The sequence below is a fragment of the Equus quagga genome, chromosome 15, assembly GCF_021613505.1.
Source record: "Equus quagga isolate Etosha38 chromosome 15, UCLA_HA_Equagga_1.0, whole genome shotgun sequence".
Taxonomy (NCBI): Eukaryota; Metazoa; Chordata; class Mammalia; order Perissodactyla; family Equidae; genus Equus; species Equus quagga.
In genome coordinates, this window is record NC_060281.1 from 19,124,440 (window position 1) to 19,144,881 (window position 20,442).

At 41.4% G+C, this 20,442-nt stretch overlaps 1 protein-coding gene across 1 annotated transcript in view; it reads left to right on the forward strand.

Annotated features, from left to right (window-relative positions):
* Positions 1-20,442, forward strand: part of RCAN2 (regulator of calcineurin 2) — a 251,266-nt gene that overhangs the window by 56,276 nt on the left and 174,548 nt on the right. The gene's annotated exons all lie outside the window — the stretch shown is intronic.

Here is a 20,442-nt window from a genome sequence, read left to right on the forward strand (position 1 = left end):
GCAGGACTATTTATGAATTGGAGAATTCAGCCACCTGCTGTTTTCCCATATAGATTAATTAAAGTAGTTAGTACTAAAAGTAGTAAAATAGGATGTCTTTTTTAAAACTGCTTGATGATGAAAAGTTTACAGTTGTGAAAAAACCCTATTGTCTTTAGAAACAATTATTTTGCAGGAATACTGAAAATACAATTTAGGGAAGGGCCTTTAAATATAGTGAAATGCAATTATGAAATCATTTTAACTATGTTTAGAACACTATGAAGAATTTTTTTCATTTAAAATAACAATAAAATTTCCTCGGGAAGGAATAAGACATACCTTTAAAAGAAGTAAACAGTTTCTCTCCGAACCCCCCGTGAGAGTTAAAGCTATTGCTAAGTGAACCACTGAGAAATGTATAAGGTATAATCTTTAGTAGAGAAGTAAATTTTATATCATAAGGATGGCTGTGCTTCTGAAGATCAAGAATTAAGGCTTTGATCTCTGCTTATATTTTTAGGTAAGTAGGCACAGAAATATACAACTCAAGAAACTAATCATAGGTATTCATACTTTATGGAGTTCAAATTATAATTTAACTTTTCTAGCTTCTGATTGTAGAAAAATAAGCAAGAAGACATCAGCAGAGATGGAAAAGTAAATTAAAATATCTGTTTTTTAGGCTGATGTGAATCTAAATATATTTTCACTGGAACAGCAGCTCTCAAAGTATGGTCTGAAGACCCCTGGTGGTTGCCAAGACCCTTTAAAGGGTCTGAAGGGTCAATGACAGTGCTAAGATGTTTTTGCCATTTTCATTCTCATTCGCTCACAAGTGCCCAGTGGAACTTTCTAGAGGTTACATGACATGACGTGTGATGATGTCATTGCTCTGAGGACTAATGCAGTGTGACTAATGCTCTGTGCATTCTTGTGTTTTAAAGTTTCCTGTTTTAATTTTTAGCATGGAAAATATCTACTGATATAACGCACACAAACAAAAGCCCCTTGGGATCCTAAATAATTTTTAAGAGCATAACAGGTCCTTGAGACTAAAAAGTTTGAGAACCTTTGTTCTAAAAAAAAAATAACTTCGGACAGATGAGGGAATCATCTTGCAAGTGCTGCTGATGTCCAGCCAGCTGAAGACTGGGAACCCGCATATATGGCCTTAGAAGTTTAATTTTCACTGTTAGCATGTTACTTGATATGTATCATGTAATTATTGGCTCACGGGTTTTGTGTCAGTCTCGCCCACAAGAACGTAAGCTCCATGAGGGTGAGGGCTCCGACTGCTGTGTTCACTGCTCCATCTCCAGCACTTGCAACAGTGTCCAGTAGGACCCCAGTATGTATTAATGAGTGAATGGATTTAAAACCAAGACGTTGAAATATTTACGAACTGTTTGCTATGTGCTAATCTTATTATATGCGTGATCTGTCATATTCTCAGCAGCCCTGGGTGGGAGGTGCTATTGTGATCTCCATTCTTCAGAAGTGGAGTTACTTGCCCCAGGTCACACAGCTTATCAGTGGCCCCAGAAAGACTGACCCACAGGTCTGCTGACCTCATTACTTGCTCTACCTGAACAACTCTGCTGTGTTGGCTCCTGGCTGAGGCCGGGTAAGTAGAGGGTATGGTAGGTATCACATATCTAGAAAGTTCAGTCCAGAGGGGTCAGCTCATCCAGGAAGAAAACCACAATGTGTTCCAGGTGTAGGTGGCAGGCTGGATCTAGTGTCAAGGTCAGGTCAGAAAAGAGGCACAGGAGGTGGATTGATAAACTGAGCCCGTGACAAAGGCAGGCCTCTTCCTGACTTGTTTTATGCTCTTTGCTTGTGAGGCAGGTCAGCACAGTGTTTGAGACGGGACGACTCTGTTGCTAAGTTCTTCCACTTGCTGGCTGTGCAACCTTTGGCACGTTGCTTAAGTATCCTCTACCTTAGTTTTCTATGGAAAGTGAGTGTGATGATAATATCCTCAACTACCTCATAAGATTGTTTTGAGATCCAATGAACTAAGAAGCTATATGGAGCCCTCAGACAGTGCCTTGCCCTTCGTAAATTCTATGTATGTCTGTAAGTGCAAGCCGTATTTTAATCAGTGATTGTCTGGGACTCATAAATGTTGATTGATGCAAAAGAGATGAATCCAGCTTCCAAGAGAATCAGAGGCAGGGCTGTTAGGATGGTGATGCAGAGTGGGCACCACACAGGCTCTGGAACTGGACTCTTGCTACCTAGTGGCTGTGTAATCTTGGATTATTTACCTACCTTTTTGTGCCTTAGTTTCCTCTGTAAAATAGAGAAGACGAGAGTGCTCATCTCAATGAGTTATGGAAAATAGTGAGTTAATGAATATAAGCTGCTTAGGAGAGAGCCTGGACCATAGTAAGCACTCGACACAGTTCATACGACATAATCCAGTTATGCTTTCAGGATTGGAGAACAGAAGTTCAGCCCAATCTCAAAAACCAACCAAGGAAGTGGCAAAAATCATAGCTATTTAAGCTAATATGATTTTAAGTAGAGTAATTCAATCATAGTAAAATGAGTGAAATAATAGGGCTCCCACAGTTTGTATACAAGTGGATAGAAAATGTGAAGGCAAAACCCTGTGCATGGGTTCCTAAAGGAAGGGTCAGTCTTCTTCTTCAGCTGATGGCTCATTTTGCACATGGAAGAGGAGAGGGCTGCTCCAGAGCTGTGGCCAGGAGGTCAGGTCTTCAGTAGATGGGAAGTCTCATCGTGTCTCTCTTCCTTTTCTTTCTGCAATATTGAAAAGTGCAGAATACATTACAGTATTGAAAAGTGTATGGAGCCAACCCCATGGCTGAGTGGTTAAGTTCACGTGCTCCGCTTCCATGCTCCAGGATTTCACCAGTTCGGATCCTAGGTGAGGACTTAGTACCACTCATCAAGCCATGCTGAGGCAGCATCCCACATAGCACAACCAGAGGGACCCACAACTAGAATATACAACTATGTACCAGGGGGCTTTGGGGAGAAGAAGAAGAAAAAAAAAAGATTGGCAACAGATGTTAGCTCAGAGCCAATCTTAAAAAAAAAAGGTATAAAACATACATCCCCATCCTCTACAATATTGAAGTGTAGAAAAGAAAGGCCGTGGGACTGGCAGTCTGGAGACCTGAGTTTTGGTCTTGGTCTGCCGTGACCAACAGTGTGAGCCTAGACAAGCCACTGGACCACTCAGATCTCAGTCTCCTCCTTTGGAAATAAGAAGGCCAAATTAAATTATTTTTAAAGTCTTTTCCTAGGCTGATTCTGGGAATTCACTTAAGCTATCCAGAAATACTAGGACTTCCTGGAATGAAAAGAGGAATCCAGACGGTCTAGCTCTAATGGTTAGACCACCCCGTCAGCAAGGCACTAGATATCCCCAAAGAAACATCTGGAGATCCCCAGGAACAATGGTCCTCCTGATCCTCTGGCCTGGCAGCGGTGTGGGGACAGCCTGAGGTAAGTCTGTAGGGTCCTGGAGTAACGCATACTTAGCAAGAAGTTGTTTCTCTCAACGTGGTCCCCATCCCTATGAAAAAGGCCCTTGAGAACTTCGGTTATTCTACTCCCCTCCTCATCAGGACCTCATCAGTGGTACCATGCTAGCATTCCTGTTATTCATCATGTTTTAAAATTAGCTTCTTAATCCTTTTAATATTTTCAACTTCTCCGCCTTGAGATATGCACCCGGCCTGTGCTGGGGTTTGTGCAGCCTTCATACAGCATATAAATAACAAGAAGAGATTGTTCCCGTATCCTTGACTTCTTGACTAAATTAAGTGCATTTACTCATTGCTCTTATTTTTGTTCTTGGTGAAATAAACCTGAATTTTAACTAAGTTTGGCTTTGAAAGTCGATGGTTCATTCTTTATCTTCATTCACTTAGATGTCGGTGGGATCTGAAGCCTTGGCCTGGAGTATGTCCTCCTTTTAGTGACAGTGTCCTCTTCCTATGAGGCTTTGACTCATCTTCTTTTCCTTTTACTAACTTTTCTTTCTTTGTGATGGCCTACACACGTCCTATCCTTAGCTCTCACTTCTTCTGTCTAAATATTCTCCCTTGGAACTTGTATCCACTAACAACTTCATCAGCTTTCAGCAGATGACTTCCAAATCCTACATTTTGATATTTAGATGGTTTTTTCATTAGCTAATTACTTCTATCGTCGGTATACATTTACTGAGTGTCTTGAATGGTGTACTGTGCTGGTGCTTAGGATATAAAGATGGATGACTTCTCTACTTCCAGCAATTCTAATGGAGTCTAATTGAAGTGACAGACACACAGTCTGATAAAGCCAACCCAATATGACAAGTGCTAGGATAGGGTATGAAAAAAATCCTGCTTTTGGAACAGGGACAAATGAGTAACTAAATCTGAGAGCTATCACACAAAGGCTTCCCGGATGAGAGGACATAGAAGGTAGGTCTTGAAGGTCGAGTAGGAGTTTGTGAGCCGTGACATCTCTAAACTTCCTTCTCTTGTCTTTGCTCTGATGTTCTGCTATTGCTTCAAACTCAACATGTCAAGTTAAACTCCATCTTTCTCCCTAAATTATGTCACCCACTTGACTTTCGTTTTTCATTATTCCTCCAGTCGTCCAGGGAGTACCTTTTAGGCACTTTTGTCTCTTTTCTGTCTATTGTCTGACTGTCAGACACAAAGTCATCCACGTCCTTCCTTCATCTTTTTGCTCCATCATTCACACTGCCCCAGTCAGTTCATACTCTGTCACCTCCTGTCTGGGGTACAGGGGACTCCCAGCTGCTCAGTCGGCCCCAGGTCACTTTCCCCATTTAATCTGCCTTTTAAATCCTTGCTACCATCTTTCATGGACACCAGTTTGATTTTGTCACTCACCTATTAAAAATAATGGCAAACTAACATTTGTTCAATGCTTAGAGTTTGTGAAGTGCTGTCCTTTGTTACCTCATTTAATTATCGAAACAATCTTGTGAAATCGGTGCTATACTTTTCTGAATATCTCTTAAATTTATAATCCAGGAGCCTGTGAGCTCCTGGAAAGCAGAGATGACATTTTGTTCATCTCAGCATCCTCCGTGCCTAGCAGTGCTGGTTCAGAAATGATGTCCAATAAATATTGTATTATGTATTTGTTCCTCCTTAGTGTTAGCATGTCTTTATGTGCCCAATAAAAAATATTGGATCAGAAGATATTGACACTGAGTTATAAAAAAGACAGTTTCCCTTCTATTTCAGGGCTGATACTGTTTCTCCAGATGCTGCTCAGCAATCAAAGAGTCACCTCCTGGGGCCGGCCTGATGGCATAGTGGTTAAAGTTCCTCCTGCTCCACCTCAGGGGCCCAGGGTTCGTGGGTTGGTATCCTGGGTGCACACCTACTCCACTCATCAGCCATGCTGTGGAGGCATCCCACATACAAAGTAGAGGAAGAACTGGCACAGATGATAGCTCAGGGCTAATCTTCCTCAAGCAACAAAAAGAGGAGAATTGGCAACGGATATTAGCTCAGGGAGAATCTTCCTCGGAAAAAAAAAGGAACCACCCTCTTATGCTGTGATTGCCACTGTTGCGGAACAGCTCTCAAACCTTGAGATCCCTAATGGATTCTTAACATTCAGTGCTTTGCGGACATAGAACCACTCTTGTAAATAGCTTTCCTTAATTATGCACCCAAAGACCCCGTGCACACAGAGGTCTGTTTGTGTCATTCTTAATATCAGACTCAATTTAATTGCCTTGCATGGCTTTTGGTGATGCTATATGATATCATAGAGCTAGGGAGTCTATTTAAATGCTCTGGCCTTTCATCTTTGTTTAAAAATGCCAGCATTTTGTGGCTTATAATCTGTACTCTGTATTTGTATATCTTATCTCCTGAATTTACAGGAAAACTAGTTATAGAAGAATAATGTAAAAAACAAATACTAATAAAGTAAAATAATTTAAATCGGAATCTGTAAGAATTTGAAAATTTTAAACTTGGCAAGACAGAGTAGCCAGACACTCTTGTCTGACATGGACCAATTTGCATAAAAAGAGTAAAGGACTTTTTGGGCTGTTATCGTTCTTATGAAACCATAGAACATCATCTGTCCTGCATTTTAAAAGGTGGTTTGCTGACACGAAGAATGTGATGAACCAGCAAACTATTTAGAAATGTGCTTGACTTTGCAATAACAATTTATATTCTTTCTTAGTCAAAATGCGCTCAAGTTAGGCTTTCTTTCCAAGATCCCCTGCTGCCCTCTGCTGGTTTTTACTATTCAACAGAAAACTTCTAAATGGGGAATGGACGCCAGCGTTCAATAAGATGTTATTTTCAGAAGAAAAAAAATCATTTTGTAATTTCATTATGCTTTTAAAATAGAAATAAATACTAAAATAAGATTAGGTTACAAATAAACTACTTAGAAAAAAATGTCTTTTTATGGAGTCTAGGATGTAGATATAAAATAGGGATTTACCCTGGGTCCCAGGAAAAGTCACACCTTCCCTGTAGAAAACATACTTCCGTGGGTGACATCAGTTTGGACGAAGCTGAGGTCGGTTTGGAGGGAAGCAGGTCCAAGCTCAGGCACCGTGTGTGGCCGAGGGAGGAGCTAGACTGTTAGTGATGGGAGGAGGGTACTAGGTGATTGGAGATAGACAGGAAAGACCTTCTAAACCAGTGATTCTTGAACTCTAGCTGCTTGTTTGAATGAAGATTATTGGGCCTCATCCGGTGATGTACTGGGAAGTACAACTGACTTGTGGGAAAAAAGACCCTGATTTGTAGCAGTTACTGGTTTCCATGGTGTCCATGCTCCCACCACGGCTGATTTCAAGCCACCAACGTGGCTTCGGGAAATGTGGAGTCGAAAGGAGATGCACTGTAGCACACTATTATATAGCATTTCCATCAAACACCTACGCTAGATGCAAATAACCTCAAGAGCATAGATGATAGGAAAATGTAGTTATTTCATTAGGAAGCATTGAATTTTGAACATTTATTATCTCCATTTTTAATATAATTTATTTTCTTGAAATTTTATATAATTTAATGTTTCATGATGGTTGTGTTTAACAATCAGCTTGTAGAAGTCCTGGAAATTTAACAGTCCATTCTCCAGTATGGGTAGGAGCTGGCTCCAGCACACAGCTGGCTCCATCCCCAGAGTGGCTGGGGTGGATGTCGTGGGTCTCAGGTGGGGTCCAGGAAGTTGCATCTCTAGCATTCCCAGGTATGCTGATGCAGCTCCTCCACGGCCCGTACTGACAACCGCTGTGTCAGAACAGAACACTAGAACGTGCCTGGGTGCTTACTTTAGTTTCAGTGGGTAAGGGAGGTTCTGGGAGAGGGTAACATTTGAGCTGAGTCCTAAACATGAGAAGACTCCAGTCTTGGAAAAGCTGGGATCAAGAGCACCCTGTGGGACTTGCCTTGGATAGAAGCAGGGTCACCTCATCCAGGGTGACAGCTGGGAAGGCCACGGTGGGATACAGATGCAGGCAGTTATTCTGGGAGTGTGAAGGGGACCCAGTTCCTGTATGACTGCTGCTCTGTTCTCCACGTGGAATGAGGCAGGTCCTTCAGCCTTTGAGTTGGGGAAGGGCGTTGTATGTTTGAGATGTGGAATAGTCATTTGGCAGTGGGAGAAAAAGAAATATTCTGAGGAAGTGTATTCAGAATTGCCGGGCAATGCTAAGTGGCCATTTGAGATTTTTGGTTATGAGTGTAAAATGAGAGCAATTGGCAAGGTTTTGTCATTTTTCTCTTGTCACACTGAGGTGCCAGGGCACTGGTGCGGAGGAGGTGGATGACGGGGAGCCTAAGGCTGGACAGATAAGAACGCTGGAGAAAGAGATCTATGCAGTCATTTCAGGTGTTAGCAAGGGCTTGACTATACTGGTGGCCTGTGGAATCTGAGTTATGTAAGGAATTGAGGACGTGGGGTTACTTTGATCCTGAATGGTGAGGAAGCGGGAGCCTTAATGATTGGAGGGCTGAGTGAAGTGGAAGAATTGTTGGAAAGGTCAGACAGCAGGATGCCTGAAGTGTTTGCTTTAAAAACTCAGGTTATTTTTCTCTGACCTAGTCATAATAATAGACGTTAGTCAGCTACCGTATTTAAGATATTTTCTTGAGATAGTGTTAAATTGCTCTATTATCATAATTTCCCTTTCTTGAAGTTTAAATTAGGATAATAAGGATAATGATAATAAATTATCTCACAGATTATTGATGTCTAATGACATACAAAACAGGAGTGGGATCTGTGTGCGAGAGCAGGTGGCATTAGCATCAGACAGCTGGATGCAAGTTTCAGGTCATCCATTTAACAGCTGTGTGGCTTAGGGCACAGCAAAATCTCTCTGAGCCTCAGTTTTCTCGTCGGAGAAATGGATCTGACAGTTTCCTCCAGGAAGTGTTGTAGGACATAACTGTGTATGTGAATCCCCTGGCTCGGTGCCCGGCTCCTAGGAAACGGCAGCTTTACTTTTATTCCAGTACCATCAGACCTTTAATACAAATACTTAGGAACGAGAGTTAGCTTGTTTCCCTGAAATATACCACCCTAAGTGAAATCAAAGATGTTGGATCATGTCAGTGAGATGTCCATAAGGAATCGGAGAAAACTGGTGCATCAGTATTTTACCCCAGCTCCTCTGATTGTTTGGGGAGGAACAGAGACTTTAGGAAATGTTCAGAAGTATTCACGGTAACTGAAGGGAGTAAGATTCTGTTCCTGCAGCACGTGGTTATCGTAAATGACGAGCTTCTTTCTCTTTGTCCAAATTGATACGTCCCTCCATGGGTTTTAGAACTAAACTTTAATCTGAGTTCATTTTCATGCTCTTTCTTCATCAATTTGTTTCCCTCTATTGCCTTTGTAATCAGCAGGCTTAGAAACAAATCACAGATCTTAAAGGAGAAATCTTGTTTGAGAGCTCTTTGAGCTAAGACATGCAAATTAAGCCAACAGTGAGATATCGTCTTTATCTCTCAAACAGACAAAGTGAGTGAAAAGAAAATGATAATACGCAATAGGGGAGGACGTGCGGTGAATCCTGGCTTGAAGGGTTGTAAATTGGGACCATCTTTCTGAAAAACCATTTGATAAGACAGCAAGAGGTATAAAAATGCCTGTGTGTTTTCACAAAGCAATTTCCTATCTAAGCATTTATTCTAAGGAAATAGAAAAACATATTGGACAAAGATTTAGGAATGAATATATTCATTACAATGAAAATAGCAAAATACATAAAGGGGAGATAAACCAAAGTCTAGCAATAGGGGAATAGTTTTAAAATGATGGCTTTAAAAAATGGTTTTAAAATATTTACTATATCATGGTAAATGCTATAAGATTGAATTTTTTTAAAAAAAAACAAGATATAAAACTGAAGGTTTTGCTTGATCCCAATTCTATACGTAATAAACACAGAAAAAATTTATTGAAATAAATCTGTCACCACATTAATCATTGCTATTTCAGTGTTGTAGAAAATCAGATTTTCATTTTGTCCTGTTTTTAAGCTTCTCTACATTTTCCAGATACTTTACAGCAGCAATGTGTTATTTTTATGTTAAAATTAAGACATTACAAGACGTTGAATTTATTGAGAAAAAGGTACAATACTACATCCTCTTCTTTGCTTCCAACAGTTGGATTTCTGCCGCCCCTTTTTTGGCAGTTATTGGTGCCTTAATTGTCAAATCCACAGGCCTCTTTTCAACCTTCAGTTTACTTAATTTCTCTGCATCATCTAACACAATTGATCACCCCTTTATTCTTTTTTAATACTAGCTTTGTTTAGGTATAATTCTATACAATGAAATTCACCCTTTAAAAATATACAATCACTCCTTTATCCTTGAAATACTCTTCTTTTTAAATTTCTGTGACTGGCAACCACTCTAGTTTATTAATTCATGTTTTTTAGTCATTGGGTGTCATCTGTGTGCCAGGCCCGAGTTCTCCTGACTTTGCTGTCATTCCTTTTCAGTCTTCTTTGCTGGATCCGCTCCCTCTGCCCAGCCCTCAAACATCAACCTCTATGAAGCTCTATTCTCCTTCAGCATTGTCCCCACTGGCTTCTCTCTGTGGATGCTCTCAGGTCACCTCAGCCCAGTTTATCTCCTGAATCCCTGCATCCCTTCACCCACGTGTATCATTAATGCCTGAAAGCTCGCTGATCCGGAGCCGAACTCATCTGTCTGTGTCCCTTCTCGCTCAGCCTCATTCCTCCCGCTTTGGTATTTCTAACCTGGTTAATGGTGTCACAGTCCTGTAAGTTGATCACAAGAGAAGTACTAGAGACACATTTGATTCTATTTTTCTTTACAATTCTAAGCCTCTTGACTCTGTACCTTTCAAGCCATTCCCACAACCAGTGCCCTGTTTTTACCCTCATTAGCTTAGCCCCTTTTGTGTGGATATGGCAGTCATCTTTGGACATCCTGTCGCTCTTCCATGTTGCCAGGGTCATCTTCCTAATGATAGTCCTGGTTAGATCGCTCTTCTGCTCCAGAACCTTTCTACAGAATAAAGCTGAAGCTCCTTGGCTCAGTAATCAAACACACGCACGATCTGGCCCCAAACTGCTTTTCCAGGCCTATATACCACTGTAGAGCCTTGTGCCTCTCCTACAACGCAGCCACATTTGAGAATTCATGATCCCTAGACAAACCCCTGTCACTTATCCATCCTGGTGCACTGATTTCCGTCATTCACATTCTCTTCCATCTCTACCATTAAAATAAGGGCCAATTTTCAAGACCAATTCAAATGACCCAGCTTCTAGGAAGCCTTCTGTCATTTCTCTAATGGTGAGTAGCCTTTTCTACCTCCTCACTTCCACAGCCATTTGTCTGGAAACTTTGAGCACTTACCACACTCTACGAGGCCTTTGAAATTTTGCCATTCATGTTTGTTTATCTCCCAGTTACACTAATGGCAGCCACTTTACCTCCTTTATCTTTGTACAATTCATGATACCAGGATAGGGCGCTGTGCAAAATGAGCACTTACTAAATATATTTAGCATTGAAAAGTAATTCGACATATTGTCATTTTGATCTCTAATTTGGTTTCTCATACAAAATGTTCAGTGCCCTCACGGACTGGTGGATTACCCCTACCTCCTTGCCAATCTTTAATATCTCTGAAGGTTTTTAAATCTAAGGAAGCACTTAATGACTCATTTCGAGGGCTGAGTGGCTGGCCTCTTGGTCTTGGTATCAGAATCAAACTGATAGGGACAAAAACTCTAGGACTGGTCGCCAAGCTTTGTCTCCGTCCCATTCCTGACTCCAGGCCACCGGTGATATCAGGTAGCAATTCTTCTTTCAAGGAAGCCTCCTTTCGCTCTGCCAGGGGTTGACCTGCCCGGTTTGGTGAGCAGAAGTAGTTCAGAACTGTGTGTTCTGCTCTGCAACCTTAAAGAGACTTCATTTCCCAGGACCTTCACACGTTCGCATCCTCAGCAGGTGGCAAAGAGAAGAGCAAGGGCATTCAGTGCTCACCACTGAAGCCCACTCTGCTCTAAGAGATCCTCCAATTGTAAGTCTTATATTTCTAAGATCGTGTGCTCTTCAAGATTTTTTATAACCTCAAAGTTTAAAAAAATGCCTCTCATATATATGAAATTGCACTCATACTATAGTTCCATCCTAATGATTTCCTTCAATGATATCTTCCAATTAAGCTAATCCACAGTCACAGGGGAACTCCTAACTGCCCTACAGACCTGCAGGGAATTTTCCATCTAAAAATCTTAGCAGGAAATCTATCTTTCAGTGGAACTGCCCACATTTCCTAATTTAATTAGCCTAATTAATATATTTAAGTGCTAACTAATTATTCTCATGTTTCCAGGATGTAATCTGTTCTTTAAAGCACACACACTTCTGCTTTTGTTTAACTGTCATTCAGTTTGTCTCTGAGAACCTTTGATCAAATGCTGCCTCTCTTCCTGGGGAAATTTTTTTTTTAATGAAATAAAGTTTCTCTTTCTCTTTTTCTACTTATATCTTCTTCTGGTATCAGTGAAAGCACTTTTCTTCAGTAGAAGTCAAATCTTTAATGCTACCCGGTTTATTCGTTCCATCTTATTAGAGTAACAATTTTGGTTAAAGAGAAAGAATCATTTTTAATATGAAAAAATGATTGAGTAAGCATAAGAACACAAAATATAGAGATTGCTTTATGATTTATTCCTGGCTCGTTTGGCTCCAAGTTAACTAAAAATTTGAAAAGAAATGTGCAAAATTAAGTAGAATGAATAACGTTGTCAACTCCTCTTGATAACTTGTAGGCTAACTTTAAATCAGTGGGATGAATTGTAACATCAGCTAAGGGTGGAGAAGGGTCAGTAATGGATTAGAAGATGCCTAAGTTTCTTTCCCATTCTGTGAGCTCTTAAGTTGACATTGATAATAAAAGAATAACCATGGGGACACCCAGCAGGGAGCCTAACTGAGAGGCCAGCAAAGTCATAGAACACAACACTCCCGTCTCATTTATTCCTGCATTATCGTGTTCTTTTTTTTAGTGTTTTAATATAGGTGAAATTAAATATACCCAACAATATATAGGTATTTCCTACTTTTTTTTTTTTTTGCCCCATACCTGTATGAGCTCCTGCCTCAGATGGCAGAATAGTAAAAAGCAACAGCACCTCTTCCCAAGGCCAACACTCAAGTGTCTGGCACGACACAGGAGGACCGGAAGTCATTGAAATAGACTTCCGGAGAGGTAGAGAAGCATCACAAGGTCAATGTGCAGAAGCGTGACTCCCCAGAGGGTCCGGTCACCTCCTGCTGCGTTTATAGGTGCTCAGGGTCTGGTTTCCAGGTCCTCGATGTTACTCGTATGCCAGAACAATGATAGCCACAGGAGTGACAGTTAAGAGTCTGACAAGAAAAGATTAAAAGGCTGCAAAAACTCAGGGACATGAATTACAAGAGAATAGTAATCTGTGCCCACATAATCTAGGGGTAACCAGCAGTCTGTGTATTATCATGGAAATAATTATAAATAGCAACCAAGATTGAGCACCTGCCACGTACTAAGGGCTTTACATATGTCATCTCTAACCTTCAAAGGAATAGGAAGAGATGAGGATCTCCATTTTAAAGATAAGCACTCAGATGTTACATGACTTGCCCAAGGGCACACAGAAAGTAAGCAGGGAACCAAGTTCATTCTCATAGGGTTTACAACTGGGCCTGCCCTAGGAAGAGGGAATAAAGCAAGTCATTCCTTGTTGAAAGGATGTCAAATTTAAAATTTTTATTTCAAACGTCCTGTTTTTTGTCATCCTTTATCTACTCACATACGTCCATTCTAGCAATTCTTGAGTGCTTCCGTTAAGTCCTTTAGGATAAACCTCCAATCTGTCCCTTTTCATGACCTTACTATCCTCCTTACCAGCTTATGTGTCACAGCCCACCATTAAAACTGCCTCCTTCCGCATGTCCTTGCTATCTTGCTGTCTTTATTATACTCTCTTGGAGGAGGCTTCACACCAGCTTGACTCCGTTCATGAGTCTGCCCTCGAACAGTTGCCGGAGAAGAGTCCACAGCTGCTTGCCTGTTCTCGCTTTACGTTCAATACAAGAAACCACAACTGGACATCCAATACTACTGGCATTTCTACTGTCCATGTTCACTTTTCACTCTCTAAAATGGTTGTTTCACTCTTTTTCATCTTTCCTCCAAACTCGGTCTCAGATGATGATATTGCCTCATACTTCACTGAGAATACAGCAACAAGCAGGCACTCTCCACTCTCACCCTCCCATCTCCGAGTCTACCAGCCTGGTTTCATGTTAACCTGTGCTTTCTGCCTTCCTTCCTTTTGCAGAGTATCTCTGCTCCTAGCAAACGTCCAACCCCTCCACTGTGCTCAGGGTCCCAACTCTTCTTGCCTCTCAGACGTTTTGTACCTCCCGTGAGCCTTCTCTCCCATGTGATGAATTACTTTCTCTCTCCTAGGTCATCCCTATCAGCATATATGGATATCTCCTATCCTTAAAACAGTCCCATCTCTGCCCTGTGTTCTCTCTCAAGTGTTTCTCTTGTCCATTTCACAGAAAATCTTCTTGAAAGAGTTTTCTGCAATCACTCTTTCCCCACCTCGTATCGATTCCTCAGCCTCCTCCCAGTCAGGATTCTCTCCTTGCCACTCCACTAAAACAGCTCTCATCAAAGTGATCCTGACCTTCATGTTGCCAAACTCAATAGTTATCTTTTTCCATATTGTTCTTGACTTCTCAAGGGCATTTGACAAAGTTGATCATTACTTCCTTCTTGAGGCTCTTCCGTCTTTCATGACACTGTAATCTCCACTTCTCTCTCCTCACTGGCTCCTTCTTCTCAGAGTGCCACTCTCCTCCTTTTCCTCTTTAAACTTGAAGTGCCCCTAGGTAAGGCAGTGGCCACCTTCTATTTTCTATTTATATAGTCTCCATAGGTAATCTCATCCAGCCCCGTAGCTTTTAATGCCATCATTGTGCCAATGACTCCCTCAAATTCTACCTGGAGCCTTCACCATGCCCCAGAACTCCAGACTCAAAGATTTCATTGTCTTTCGGACATTTCCATGTAAGCTGGAACTTGTGCTTCTCATACTTAACATGGGCAAAATAGACCTTTCGGTAACCCCCCCAGAAGCTTGTCTCCCACTACATTTCAGTAAACACCATCACCACATGCTCAGTCACTCAAGTCACACACTCAGTTACTCAATCTAAGAGACATCCATCGTCCTTTCCCTCACCTTAACATATGACCCATACACAAGTCCTATAAGATCTACGTCGGAAAAATCCTGGCTCTGACTTCTTCACTTTGTCTCCACCACTATTATTTTAGATCAAGCCGCCATTATCTCTTGCCTGCAGTAGTCTCCTAGCTAGTATTACTGCTCCCCATTGGGCTATCTGCAATCCTTGCTCCTCACAGCAGCCAGAGACCTTTACTAAGCGCAAATATGATGATTATGCCAATTCTTTATTTCAAGCCCTCCAGTCACTTCTCATCATACTTAGAATAAAACTCAAACTCCTTACTCTGATGATGCCCTGTCAACATTTCAAATCTGATCTCATACCATTCTTCTTTTTGCCCATTATGTTTCTGCCACACAGTCTCTTTTTTTGTTCCTTGAGCCAGCTGTTCTTTCTTCCTGGGATGCTCTGCCTCTGAATCACCATACGACTGGGCACTTCTTTTCATTCAGATCTCAACTTCAACGTCTCTTCCTTAAAGGTAGCGCTTGCTCTCACATTCCTCTTTTTTTCATTCTCTACTTAAAAATGATCTGGTAAGACAATGGCTTATTTTACTGCTTTGGTGGTTGATTGGTTAGTCCATTTCTGTCTCTCCCAATATTTCATATCTCTCTCTCCATGAGAGAAGGGCCTCGTCTGAAGTGTTTTCTGCTCTCTCCCTTACGCCTGTGTCTGTTTTTTGGATGAATGAATCAATAGGCCAGTACAGAAAAGGGCAAGTTTGCTCACAAGCCTTGTTTTGGGGATAGCCATGGAAAGCAAAAAGAATGGTTCCGTGCAAGGAGCAAGGAATCTATGCCAGCATCTTACATGTTCATTTGAAGAGCTTGAAATGCATAAAATATCAACAATAATAAGCCATTCTGAATTACTGAGTAAGCTTGAGGAGGGGGTTGATATTATGAAAAGCACTTTGAAATAGCTGCTGTGTTCTAGCAGCTTATATGTAGTGTAGTTTTGTTTCCTCTGTCATGGTGGAAGGGCCAAAGCATAATGAAATGGCCCAAGCAGAAAAAAAGCAACATTAACTCAATCCACAAATGAAATTATCAGCCCTTAAATAACTGAGAATTTACTACAATTTCTAAAAACTTTGCCTCTAACTTTTCTGCCGTCTGTTGCAACTTGAGCCTCAGCCGAGTGGGTGCGCAGATGCAGGTGCCTCAGCAGGCGTCTTACCTCAACGGTGCCATTTCCAGGAGTGTCCAGGAGGATGTCCTGTCCTACAGGAGGAATGGTGGCCCCTAGAATGGTCTACTGCTTCCTGTGCCCTTACTGTCTTTCTAAGGCAAACCTGCCATTGTTCCTAGGTTGATCGATTCACTCACATGTTTGTGGAACATTCTGCATGTGTCAGATGCTGTGTTAGGCACCAGGGCCGCTGCTGTTGCCTTCTCTTCCTGCCCAGGGCTTCATCTCCTTCAGGTCTCCCCAACACGGCCACCTTTCAGACAACAGTCGTGCACTGCATGATGACGTTTCTGTCAACGATGGATCACGTATAAGACAGTGGTCCCATTAGATTGGTACCATATAGCCTCATTGTGTAGCAGGCTGTACCATCGAGGTTTGTGTAAGTACACTCTGCGATGTTCGCACAACGATGAAATCGCATCTCTCAGAATGTATCCCTGTCATTAAGCGACTCATGGCTGACTGTACTTTGTCCCTGAGCAAAGGCTTCAGTGTGTAATATTTTCCCAACATAAAAATATGCCCAAGCAGAGATCATACGTTTAGTCATTGATTGGTTATGGAGGTGGCTGTTCATGACCTGTATTGATCGGTATTTTCCTGCAACAACTTTTTCATTTAGCTGTGGGGAGCCCATTGATTGATCCATTGATTCCAACATTTCCTTAGCGTCAGGCACTGAGCTAGATGCCCAGAGACAGAAGGACTCTGTCTTTGCTTTCTGAAATTAACTCCAGCGAGGAAAACCATGTTTCCGCTTAGCTTCAAACCATGGATCTTTTGAACACTAAAGAATGAGTTAACTCTTAATCTAGAGAACCGGGGCGGGTCCAGTGGATACTTGCACAGGCTTCGGATGCGGGCACATTTGGGTTGCAAATCCAGCTCTGCCACTTAATAACTGTGTGGCCTTGCAAAAGTTCCTTAATACCCCTGACCCTTGGTCCTTCATATATCAAATGTCAGGAGAGTTAGAATGTAGGAAAAGTACACAGAATAAGTGTTCAATACATAAGAGCTAAAATTAAAATAAGAAGTAACTTGTTTGATACTCCTATTTAAATATTGAAAGGTCACTAAGAGTTCTTTAAACATGATAAATGGATGAAAAAATTATAACAAATTCTTCTTGATGTTTTTTGTTTGTTGGGTTGTTTTTTTTGGGGGGGGGGGGGGCAGCAATTTTGTCACTAATTTAGGCCCTCTGAGGTTTTCACTTATTCTATATACAAGCTTAGAATCCTACAGTGGAATTATTGGGCATCTTCACGTGAGTAAGGGAGTTTAGCGAGTATCGTGTGAACCCCTGTTGATGCTATACTGAAGGGAGGTTTGGGCCACCTTGTGTGAATGCCGCAGATATACTTCCTCTGACTCTGTTTTCTAGCACCTTCCAACCCTCCTTCCCCCCTTCACCAGCCTTTGCAGAGAGAAACACACATTCCTGACTTTCCTGACATACCAACCAAGATACTCAAAATCTCCTCAGGGACCTGGTCTCTTCGTGAAACCTAGTCAGGTTTAGTACTATTGTTTAAATCTTTTAATCCTGAGTCTATGGCTCAGTGAGACTTGTAGGACATTAGTTATGCCATAGGGTCAGTCATATCCTAGACTCAGCCGATGACTTTGCCATTTGAAAACTTGAGTGTATGTTTGGCAGAGGGAGCTGACAGCCAATAGATAATAGAATGATATCGTGTTTCATTATGGGGGCCGGGGCCTTGATCCCGGAGACAGTCTATTACATGAAAAATTTACCTCACCTAAAGCAGAGCTATTACAAGCAACGGAAGCCACGTTCTTTTCTAATTCACCACAAAGTTTAAAACTTGCTCTTAGTGAGCATGACCCCTGTTTTTTTAGACGTCATATCCTATATCGGGGTACAAGCTGTTGGACTGTTTCTACACATTAAAAACGCCCTGGAAATACACACTTCAGTTAGACCAGTGGAAAGGTCCTAAAGACAGCTTTGCCACAGAGGGTAGCCTTAGGCCCGTCATTTAAACTTCCACCCTTAGTCTCACTGTTTGTTAAATGACCAATGGCAGTGATATAGCAGAGAATGCGAATTGTTATGGCTTCTAGGAGCTCCTGTTCACTTGACATTTACCAGGAACATTTTTTTTTTATTGTGGTAAAATATGCATAACATAAAATTTACCATTTTAACCATTTTTAAGTGTACAGTTCAGTGACATTAAATACATTCACATTGGGGCCAGCCCCGTGGCCGAGTGGTTAAAGTCACGCATGCTCCGCTTTAGCGGCCCAGGGTTCGTGGGTTCGGATCCCCAGTAAGGGGCCTGCTCCTTTCATCAGCCATGCTGTGGAGGCATCCCATGTACAAAATAGAGGAAGACTGGTACAGATGTTAGCTCAGGGCTAATCTTCCTCAAGGGAAAAAAAAGAGGAAGATTGGCAACGATGTTAGCTCAGGGCAAACGTTCCTCACCAAAAAAACAAAAAAGAAAAGTATATTCACATTTTTATGCAACCATCACCACTGTCCATCTCCCGAATTTTTTCATTTTCCCAACCTAAAACTCCATATCCATTAAAACTAACTCCCCATTCCTCCCTCCCTCCAGCCCCTGTTAGCCTATATTATACTTTCTGTCTGTATGAATTTAACTGCTCTAGGTACCTTATATAAGTGGAATCATGCAATATTTGTCCTTTCGTGTCTGGCTTATTTCGCTCAGTATAATGTCCTCAAGATTCATTCATTTGTAGCATGTGTCAGAATTTTTAAGACTGACTAGGCCAACAAGCACATGAAAAGATGTTCAACATCACTAATTATTAGGAAAATGCAAATCAAAATTGCAATGAGATATCACCTCACACCTGTCAGAATGGCCATAATTAACAAGAGAAGAAATAACAAGTGTCGGAGAGGTCATGGAGAAAAGGGAACCCTCATACACTGCTGGTGGGAGTGCAAGCTGGTGCAGCCCCTATGGAAAACAGTACAGAGATTCCTCAAAAAATTAAGAATAGAACTGCCATATGAACCAGCTATTTCACTGCTGGGTATTTATCCAAAGAACAAGAAAACACAAATGTGTAAAGATATATGCACCCCTATGTTCATTGCACCAGCATTTACCATATTATTCACAGTAGCTAAGACTTGGAAACAATCTAATTGCCCATCAAGGGACGAATGGGTAAAGAAAATGTGGGGTATATACACAATGGAATACTACTCAGCTATAAAAATAGATGAAATCTTGCCATTTGTGACAACATGGATGAAACTTGAGGGTATTATTCTAAGTGAAATATGTCAGATGGAGAAAGTAAAATACAGTATGATCTCACTCATAAGTAGAAGATAAAACAACAAACGAACACATAGTTACAGTTAGATTGGTGGTTACCAGAAGGGAAAGGGGAGGGTGAGGGGCCAAAGGGGTTATGGGGCACGTGTGTACAGTGATGGGTGGTAATTAGTCTTTGGGTGGTGAACATGGTGCGGTCTGCACAACAATAGAAATAGAATGATGTACACTGAAATTTATCTAATGTTATAAATCAATGTGACCTCAGTAAAAAAAGACTGAATAATATTTCATCGTATGTATATATCCCATCTTGTTTATCCATTCATCTCTACTGATGGACTCTCTACTGACTTTTGAACCGGCTGTTCTGTGTGATCTTCCCAGGAAGCACAGGCTCTTCTCAGTGTTTGCTATTTGAGGTAAGGTCTTCAGAAGGTTAAGATATCTGTTCAAGGTTACACGCTAAGAAACGGATGCTGGTAGGCCAGCAGCCCTGCCCAACTCTGAAGCCTGTAACTTCCCTCCTGCTCCCGGCTTCCTGCACACACCAGTCACCTTTCAGTTGTTGTAAGGATGACCAACATCGTGGACAAAATGACAGATAGCTTAAGATCATATCATCCTTGTTAACATTGGACATTTTCCAAATAACATTATTTAATGTGCTTTTGAATTGGTCAAAGAAGATTAGTTCTATAAGATAGGATTTTTCACAAGATGAGAAAGTTATATTTCCTAAAGGCTATTCTTATGAGGCTGATTCTTATCTGGAACCTCACCCAGACGAGGCATTCAGGAAATATTTGAATGCTGTAGTAACAGGCAAGAGATTCCAGGTGTAAGGGCTGGTCTCTTCCCAGAAGTGGGTAACATTTCTCAGGCATGCCGTTTTGCCTTGTGGCCAGGAGGTGGAGACATACCATGGCAAACACCTCACCAGATCTTTCCTGCTCTGGATTGTTCTCAGCGAATCCTATTCAGCTTTTTCAGCCTGTCCTAATTGATGTCAAATATGCCGTTGGGGTCTGTTATTTGATATATCTCACATCAACCATATCTCAAAACCTTGTTCAAAAAATATTTTATAAACTTTTACATAGAGAAAAATTTTGGAATAACATCCAAGAGAAAGAGTAAAATCTTGGCATAGTTCCTGGCACGTAACAGGCTCTCTATGTATGGTGAAA